Below are 10691 nucleotides of genomic sequence, written 5' to 3' on the forward strand. Positions count from 1 at the left end.
ATATATATATATATATATAGTGTGTGTGTGTGTGTGTGTGTGTGTGTGTGTGTGTGTGTGTGTGTGTGTGCGCGCACGCGTGCGTGCGTGTGCGTGTGCGTGTGCGTGTGCGTGTGCGTGTGCGTGTGCGTGTGTGATTGTGCTTCTCGGTCGCCGCGCGTGTTCTATCCTGGACGACTACGATTTCCGGTCGCCGCACGTGTTCTATCCGAGACGACTACGATTTCCGGCCGCCGCGCGTCTTCTATCCTGAACGTCTATGATTTCCGGTCGTCTTCTATACCCGATATCTGCGATTTCCGGTCGCCGCGCGTTCGATCGCTGACGTCAAACTTGCGTGATATTGAACGATGCCAGGAAATCGCCGTTTGTGCTGCCATCTGCAGCTGCGATGCCATTTACAATAGACCAAACGAAGCAGGCACGCGCATGATATGATACGTCAATCGAATCAACAAGGAGTTGGGGCAGAAATCGTATTAGGTGTAGAAAAGAACTAGGTTTTTTTTGTAGAAATATGGTGGCAAATTAAATTAAGACTCCGCTTCTCGAGGGATCGACCGTGCCACGGTGACGGGTAGCAGCCATAGAGCTAGAATAGAGGTATTCTATTTCTCGTTTCTATGGTATTCTTCTATTCTAGTAGTTCTATGGTAGCAGCATACGACGCTCTGAGATTTGCGATCGTTGCTCGTTCAGCTTAATAGCTCCCGTGCACGCCATGCGTAGCCATCCATATTAATGCTAATCACGACGTGTTTATTCAGAAAAGCTATTGACATGTTAAATAGATTCATCCATGATTTTTATTGAGGAAAGCGCGAGATGTGTGTAGCCAGATTGACGTTTACAGATATCGTCGTAGTTATTCTGAATAGCTAATGAGCTTTCAAACATATTTTATTTCAGAATAAATTATTGTTGGAAAAGGAGATTGTAGCATGTGTCTGATGGGACACCATCTTTCAGTACAGATTTTAGGACTGCTCTCCGTTGTATACCGTACACCGATGTATCCGTAATAATAGGATAAGCCTACACAAAATATATTGGGTGAAATAACGTTAGACGTAATACGCCATATGTCGCTCCAATGTAAAATAAACCGATAAAATATATATTATAGTGGGGCAGGTATAGGCCTATAACATACAAATATTAGGAGAATCGTTAAAATTGTCACACAAGCACAAAAATTGGTACATATATCCTCCATGGGGTGCTTATTCATAAAGAAATGTTAGCCATGCAAAAATTTAAGATGGCCGCCATTTTCCAAGATGGCCCCATTTCTGGTATGATATTTCATAAATTTACATATAACATGATACTATGAACCAAATTATATGGTTTTGAAGACAAAATTTATGTATTTTAATACGTAGATGCATACAAATACCATTGTAGCTTCATATGCAAATTTTATTCGAAAATATACATGAATTATAAAGCAAATCACACCTGTAGCGACCTAATATGCATGGGGTCTAGGGGTGTGGTAGGAGAGGTAGCACTTGTTTCAGTAGTCAGCCACATCCTCTGGATAGACTACTGGCACTAATCCTCGCTATGTAACCAACTCTCACCTATGGCTCCAAGAAGCCATTATTACGTAGAAACTGCCGAAATTAGTAAATTCGTTAGTCCTGTCTAGATCCCATTAATTTCAGCCCTTGTACGTTCTACGTTAGGCGTTCTATTTATCAGCTGACACCTGATCACCTGCGGATCACTGATGACAATGAATTATGTGCATAAGCCAGCTGGGGACGACAGACAAACCTAATCATCACATATATGGTGGAACTAGTATCTCTGTATAGAGTAATCATATGAGTGTCGCGAATCCATGCATGCTGCGAATTCACGTATCCCTCTAGCATGAACATTTCTCACAAAAGACTGACCAAGGTCTGTATTGAAGTCACTCATATTACAGGGGCAGATCCAAGATTTTTGAAAGGGGGTGTCCAGGAAGAAATAAAGGGAACTTTTTCCTGCTTAATTTTTTTGATGTTTTAAAAAGCTGCTCAAGGCACGCCGCCACTTAGGAGGGGTTTGGGGGACCTCCCCCAAAAACATTTTTAAAAATTGGTGCATTTTGAGAGCATCTGAGCAGTAATTTTGATGTCTAGAATGCAAGATGGAATTCCAAATTTTTAGCAGAAAATGATCTTTTATGTAATCCTACAGTGAAATTTACCTCTGGACAATCTTTATCAGAAAAACTAGCCTTAAAAAATCGTTGCATGACTGGCAAAAATACTAGGCCCTAGTACTAGTTGGCCTATGTAACACGCTCCATGTAAGCGTTGCAGTGTCGTGCTTCTGTCCCCACCTGCGGTACCTACAGTTTTCCAATCAGTTAGAACAGTACCATACCGCGTCATGCAGAAAAAAGTGCATTGTGTTTGAGCGCATTGTTTTGAGTGCATTGTGTTGAGTGATTTGAGCTTGATCATAGTAAGTAGATATATAATACAATAGCCTCGTTCACACGAGACCTCGTATTTATGAAATACGGTATTTGCGAAATACCGAATCTGAGACAAATACGCGGCCGAGCGTTCACACGCTGATTCGCGGCTCCAGAAATACGGCATTTTGCGACGCTGCGAGACTGGCTTTAAAACAATCAAGCGAACAATTGCCCAGAAAATAAAAACAATGCAACATTGGCGCACCACCTTGCCAGATAAATACGTAGACTGGTCCGCGCTCGGACAGGTTCCACTCGCGTCTTTTTAACACTGGAACTGTCCACGAGCGCGCGGACCAGTCTCATAACATAGTACGCGGGCGCTTTCAGAACTCGGGGCCCGTTTGCCAGAAAGAAAACATTAGTCCTTAACATTAACCTTATAAACTTAAGTTATTTCGTCTGTAAAGCGTTGCCAGAAACTACTTCAAGTAAGTTAAGGAGGAATTAAAAATTCTCGTAGAAAACTTTTCTCTTAAACTTAAAAGAGATTCCTAGACCCGGTCCACTTTAACTTTAATATTAAGATGAACATAACACACTTTAGGACTACAGAATGTACAATTATAGTGATATTATATTTATATCTTAATCTGATAATTATCATGTTTTTTTTCTTTGGAAAAAAACACAGTCAAAAACATTAATTATTACTGATATCGCTAGAAGCAAAAAAAAGGTTGTCAAAAAACAATTTTACAAATGCCGTTATTTGGATTTTTTCTCTTAGTTTTTAACAATACTTTTTGCACTTGGACCCACACGGGACTCTTTGCGTCCTCGTTGACGGACATTGACTTACAGTGCTGGAGGAATTTTGTTCTTGTTGATTGGCAGAACCTTGGGTGCAGAATAAATTCACGACCGTTTTAGTTCAGTTTTGCATCAAATATTCTATTTTATTATTGGTTATTAGCGCATTCATAACTATGCATACAAATTACTTGTGATGATACAATAAAAGGTGTATTTGAATTATAGAATTTTTCAACTGTGATCGATTCCCATCAATCAGCAAGCCCTTGCTGACTGGACAGTCCTGTTATCGTAAAGTTATTTACTTACAGTTAAGTTTAGATTTAAGTTGGGTTTTTCCTGGCAACCGCTACTTTAAAAATATCAACCTAACTGAACATATATTACTTAAAAATTAATCGGTAACTCTTTTACGAAGGTTTCTCAACGGGCCCCCGAGTTATTTTGACGTTTTACACGAGGGAAATTTTGCGCGGTGCCAAGAGGATCCAGGTATTCTCAAGCACGGGCAAATTATTCGCGGGGTCGGGGGGAAGCCGCGATATTTACATCGAAATAACCGGATTGTTTAGATACCGTGATTTCTTGGAAATCGCGCATTTTGCGGTGGTCGGTGTGGAACGCTAAATTACGGATTTCCTTTGCTACCGTCCGGTGAACGCGGCTTATGCTGCACGCCACGTTGCGAACCAGCACACACGTGCGACACACACACACGTGCAGAGTAAGGCCACCTCCACCACCAGGACGATTTTTTAACAAACGACTGAAACGAAATGAAACGACTTGGAAACGATGAAACGGATGTAGGGTATTGCAGGGGCCGGTCATATTTGTAGCGATTTTATTTTTATCGGAACGATAATTCCAAACATCAACAGCATTTGTTTGATTATGGAACGATTATTTTGGCGCGATCTTTGTAGTTGGAATTGTGCGCGTGACCTTTTGGGAAGATTGACAACAGCGCGGTCGAGTGGGCTGTTGTACGAAATTTCCACGACTCGAATTCGCATTGCTTCGCTTAGATTGTTCGCTTCGGGGACGCATTGTATTTTGGGTTTTTTCTTTCACGCTCGCTATTCAGGCCCCCGCCACAACCATCAGTCGTTTCATCCGTTTTCATCGGTTTTCAATTCGTTTCATCGTTGGTTACAAAATCGTCTGGGTGTTGCGCGTGGCCGTTTATTACTGAGTGGAAATTTCGCACCTGCACAAAACTGCGGGGACCGGGACAACGCCAGTCGGCGACAGGCTGCTGGAGGACAATCGCAGGCACGTGAAGGTGGCGAAGTCGTTCAGTCGCGCACGTCTTCCGAGAACAGATCAAAAGAAAATGAAGAGCAAAATAGGGAAAGGAAGAGGAAGAAAGATTGAAAGACGAACAGGATGGCGCTGTTATTAGAGGGCCTCGCTTACGCAGCGAGTGTTCGGCGAACTAATTATGTGGAAGATGGCGACCGCTCCAGGGCGTTACCTGGAAAAGGCCGATTCCTTGAAACGGGCGTCCTGAACATTGCGTCCTTTGAAACGCCGTCCTTGAAAACGCGTCCTGAAATGCGCTCCTGGAACGCGTCCTTGAAAAATCGCGTCCTTGAAAACGCGGCCCTGGCGTCCCATGGCGCTCCCACTGCGTCTTAAAACGTAGAGTGCGGATCGGATCCGAGCTGTCACACTTAACACCAGCGCTTGCCTTACTAGTTTGTTCAGTCAAGGAACAAGCTCGGCTCGTCTCGGAACGGGAACTATACCTGCGAATCAGGAAGGCACGTTGCTAAACGGGCAATTTTTACCGGGCGCAATACACCGTCCGCGGCAAAGGATCGCGCTGAGAGAATAAGTTGGAAAAGGCAGGAATAATTGAAAAGGGCGCATTTGGCGCACCGAGGAGATTCGTTTATTTGAACTTCACCAATAAAGAAGCACGACCGCGCGAGCGTGCGAATATATTCAGGGTTGAGAGGAAAAAAAGAAGAATTGACGGACGTGCATCTTTACTTAGTGGGCATCGAGCGGTCATTGCAACCGAGAATAGTACGGAAACAAGTTATTCTTTCTGTCTAGTTGCGCGTAGAGAGAGAAAGAGAGAGGAGGGGCGGGGAGGGGAGGAGCGGAGAGAGAAGAGAAAGAGAGGATGATAGAGAGAGAGAGGAGAAAAGAGAAGAGAGAGAGGAGATGAGAAGCGAGAGAGAGAAGAGGATAGAGAGCAAAGGAGAGGAGAGAGAGAGAGAGAGAGAGAGAGAGAGAGAGAGAGAGTGTGTGTGTGTGTGTGTTGTACGCGTCTTTGTATAGGCGCGTGAGTGATTATAATATAATTAAGCGTAGAGAACAAAAAACAGGAGGAGAAAGCCGCGCGTGAGAGAGACAAAGAGAAGCTACCGTAAATTTAGTTAAAAGTTTTTTTGCATGCGTACGTAATTATTGAACATGCTCATACCGCTGCATGAGTGCACATGAAAAGGAAAAATTGAAGAGATGAGCAACAGCAGCCACCTATTCTCTGGTTTAAAATGCCGAAGCGTGGCGCACAGCAAGAGCGCTTGCACTAAGGCCGATATACTAACTCGATTTATTCAAATAACAAGCTAGCCGTCATCCAAGTATAAACCCTAACCCGAAATATTGTTACACCCGCACCAATTATCCGTACGCTCCTGGTGATGACGTAGCAAATAAAAGGTAGTACCAGTGGAACAGAACCCAGTTATATTTGGTTAACTGTACGGTTATAGTTAATTTTATTGTTTCTTACTAGCTCACAAATAATTCCCCTGCATTCGTATAACCACGCAGCGGATCCTATAACCACAAACTAATATTAAAGAATTAACGCGTCGCCGGCTTCGTCTTCTCTTCTCACGTTCGTCCCCGCTTCGCGTAGACCTAGGTAGCCTCCAAGGTGTCTCCCTCGTAGTCGCTCCTGGCTCTACCGACCTGAAATCCTGTTCTTCTCCTTCTTCCCCGTTTTATTTCCTGTACCCGTAGTTCTACCTACCTGAAAACCCGTGCTCCTATTCCCTCTTCTATCTCCCCCTACGTCGAAGCTCTGTCCGCAGCGGAGACGTGCGCCAAATTCGAAGCCCGGCGCACGTCTCCACAGCGGTCAGCGGATGGTCTGTAGTTTTAGACGATGACAATGATTATATATGGACGATATTCTAGGAATTGGAGATTATAAAACAGTAACAAAAATCGCTCAGTCATGCTCCAGATTAGCTGAATCAAAAAGATTAGAATTTAATATAAACAAAACAAATGCAATGGTTATAAAATTCACCAACAAAGAAAGGATAGAGAAGGAGATATTAATAGGCAACCAAGTAATCAAAAAATGCACCAAATATTCATACCTAGGGGATTTAATTAATGATATAGGAGGTTATAACGATATGATAAGAGTCCGAACTGGAAAATGTAGGTTCATGATGAGGGAAATATTATCATGGGCAGTAGAGCAAAATTATGGAAATAATACTATAGAAGCAAGAGTAAAATTATACGAATGCACAGTTTTACCTTTCTTATTAAATAACAGTAAAACATGGACTTAATGAAAGAAGTAAAAATGTTGGAGGATTTCGAAAATGAGTGCCTGCGCAAAATAATAATCACGCAGAAAACACAGAAAATGCATCATCGCATCGGCCCAAACTCCACGACAGATGGCGCTCTCGCTCATGGGCTCAATCTATGAGTATCCGGAGTGTACGAAGGTGCACTGCATGCAGTTTGGCATCGGCCTAGATTGGTACCCGGTCGACAGTTACACACACTACACTAACAGCGTCAGTGTAGCGAAGGATACTTGCCGTAGTGAAGGTGGCGAACGGGTACCAGTCTAGCATCGGCCGGGCATTTCATTACTTATGAGAAGTAAACACAGTCGGTATAGGAACTGGTCAAGTCGGTGACGCCCCATTCATGCCCATCAACGAAAAAGGCGGAGCTTATTCTGATTACGGAGATGCGAAAATGCAACAAAAGTACGTAGCGCAGTGCGCTAAACGTCGTGTTATTTTCGTTTTTGTGCCAAACTCTATCGTAGGAAACCGTTCTAGCCTAGCAGAATGCCTTAGTTCCTGAGATCGGCGATTTGGTACTGTGATGGGTTCCCACCTATAACAATTTATAAGGGAGGTGCGGCGTAGGCTGTGATTGGAGGACACAAAGTGTCAATCCTCGGCTCGCTTCGGCATCATGGCCGCATCACGTCTAGAAAGAAGGCACTCGGGGAGTGCGAATCCTCCGCATACGCGATCACTACACCTGTGATATTTTGTAGACTGAGGTTGCTACTTGTAATAGATGACGTTGACCTTGGTTTGTTTTTTGTACCGAACCGATCTGCCTGTGCTTTTTGTTTTTGGATGTTTACGTGCATGTATGTATGATATTCATTGTGGAGGGATGTCATTTATTTATGGATGTCTTTTTGTTCCCTGGATTTGTTAATTCTAATAGAACAGAAATGCACACGCAGACATACAGGTAACTTGCAAAGCAGATATATTGATTTATGTTTAAGGCACATTAACTACATGAACAATTAGGAGGAATGTTAGATCTCTAAATACATTATACAAGCAAGTAAAACAATAAAAGTGGGGAAATTGTGTACGTGTATATTTGTATGAAACCTGCAAATGTGCGATGTGCATGCTAAATGCCTAACTACGAACTGGCTTTTTCTACAGCGCAGTGAACACACTCTGCCACACACAACACGCTTGGAAATACGGCCTGCATGGAACCCCCGCCCCGCGTTAGCAATGGTACGGTCATTCCGCTATGACCCAGCGTTGGAAATATACCTAATGACAATATACTTAATTATTATATGATAATAAGGTCAAGGTCACTCAGAATCAAGAGGATTCCAGCGCCCCATAAGATGCACATGTGGACCAAGTTTGAAGTGTCTATACCTTTTACGGTTGCAAAGATATCGAGCGGACAGACACACACACACACACACACACACACACACACACACACACACACACACACACACACACACACACAACACACACACACACACACACACACACACACACAAACACACACACAAACACACACCGCCACACCGCCACATTTAAACGAACACGAAAACAATATCCTCCGCTGCACTACATGCGGGAGATAAATATGTATACACGGTCGGGTCGTGTACACGTGTCCTTGTCCATCTTGTGCGGAAATGGATGTTCGTGGGTCTTACATGTGCGTTAGCTGCTGCTAAAGTGCAGGATCACACTGCGCTTGCACGCACTCATCACGAGCCCAGTTGAGTTGAGAATACACACACACACTCACACATGCACACGCACGCACACATCCGCCGCGCACAGACGCACACGGGCTCACATGTAGGGCTTACGCTCTCGCCAATAAGGAAATATATGTTGGTTACTATATAACCAATCTAAATGCCCTGAGTTCACATTTACGAGGACACAAATAACAACTCATGCGAACAGAGTTGGCTTTTATGGTCACTCGTCGAATCACGACGTGGAAAACTGAATTAACTTGACATTATCCTATACGAAACATAAAGTCAACCGCAGAACAATCCGCTACATACCTCCTATCAACCCAATCGTGGCTATTCCTATTCTAGAGAGGCAATCGTCTTCCTCTAAGCGCACTCATCTCTCTCACTCCACACAAACTCATAAATGTGAAAATAATGATTGCAGCGCGCCCCGGATATTTTTAGCCGATGGCGAAACGACCAATGTTAGGCGTCAATAGCAAAGCATCAAAGTTCATCTCGGCGAGTGTCCGTGGCTTGCGTGTTAGCCACGAATGCTCGCCGCACGCACGCACGCACGCACGCACGCACGCACGCACACAGGCACGAACACACACACACACACACACACACACACACAGGCACGCACACAAACAAAAACATACGCACGCGCGCACACACATACGTGTACCTGAAGAATAGAGAGATGAATAGATAGACATAAAAAATGTCCCGACGTGATTTATCATTTCTAAAACACATATACACCCCCGAAGGAATCCCGAACAAATAGCAAAACCCGGTTGAGTTTACTGGGCAAATCAAAAATGCTCGTGGGGCTCGTGTTCACATTTAACGCTATATCGCTCACCCAGTACTGAGAGATGAATATAATTGCATGGCAACTCGATTTAACAGACGAGAGAATTGTTTGTCACCTCAATGCAATAAAGCAGCGCTCATATAACCATGATTCAAAAACCGAAGAGAAAGATAAAAGCAGCTGAAATGAGTCACGGTAACGATTACCATTACGTCTTTCCAAGTGTTATGGGTTGACTACGATGATGTATGTGCCGAGAGGAAGACGCGTTTTCATTCACTCCGCGTATGTTCTAGAAGTAGCGTTCGTCTGTGTATTAATGTAGTCGTGTGTCTGGATATTAATTTAAAGTATACCATGTGGTGTATCTGGAGCGTAGATAGCAAAGGGGTGGTCCGGGCGTCAGCACCCCCCCTCCTCAGTTCAACGTCGAAGCTATACATGGTCAGTAACCAATGCCGAACTGCCACCGTCCATTGTCCATAACATTAACCGCACGTGGTTTTGCTCCTCTAGGGAAATTAAGTTTGCTACCGCTCCGATGAAAAACGTATAACTTCTTTGGGCATCATGCACTACTTCTTACACGCGACAGTAGCGCCGACCAACGGCAACACAAATTGTAAAAAATTTTAATCAGCGTTGCGGGGAATCGGAATGTTGAGACGATTGACTCCCTGTTGCAAAAAAGGCAATGCTATTAAATCTTTAGAGAAACTCACACATAAGTCCTTCTACTTATTTTTAAATGCATAATGGTCAACAAAATATTAATTATTTGATCAGATAGTGGTCATGCGCACGGACACCACTGATCTCTATATACTAGACACGTCTGACCATATAATCTATTGCACCTTTTAAGGAGGTTTGAAAGGTTTGCCGCCTTGTGTTTAATGAGGTGAGTCAGTAGAATCGATTTTTTTTATATCGAACTACTTCTGAGTATATACTTATTACAGATGTATGATTTCACCAAAATTATATATAAATAAATTTCGTTCTTATGCGCGATACTAGCGCCGACCAACAGTAAGAATAATCTACACGGGGAATCGGGATGATGAGAAGGCTAGGCTCGCTGATATTATATACGGGAAACCACAGATTCCATATTTTTCATAGAAGGCTACACAGGACTCGTTCCTCTCTTTTGTAAATGGGTAATTTTAACAAAATGTCAACTATTTTAGCTAATATCACTGTTATCAATATTTTTTATTTCTACCCATTCCTGAGTACATGCTCACTACCGGTGTTTAATTCAATACATTTTTATTATATACTCATAGGCGTAGCTACTGTGTGTGTGTGTGTGTGTGCGCGTGTGTGTGTGTGTGTGTGTGTGTGTGTGTGTGTGTGTGTGTGTGTGTGTGTGT

General features: G+C 43.3%; 1 protein-coding gene across 1 annotated transcript in view; it reads left to right on the top strand.

Moving 5' to 3' along the window:
* The window catches only part of LOC106804672 (gonadotropin-releasing hormone II receptor-like), a 64994-nt gene that overhangs the window by 1528 nt on the left and 52775 nt on the right, over positions 1–10691 (top strand). The gene's annotated exons all lie outside the window — the stretch shown is intronic.

Source organism: Priapulus caudatus, unplaced genomic scaffold (assembly GCF_000485595.1).
Source record: "Priapulus caudatus unplaced genomic scaffold, Priapulus_caudatus-5.0.1 Scaffold5, whole genome shotgun sequence".
Lineage (NCBI taxonomy): Eukaryota > Metazoa > Priapulida > Priapulimorpha > Priapulimorphida > Priapulidae > Priapulus > Priapulus caudatus.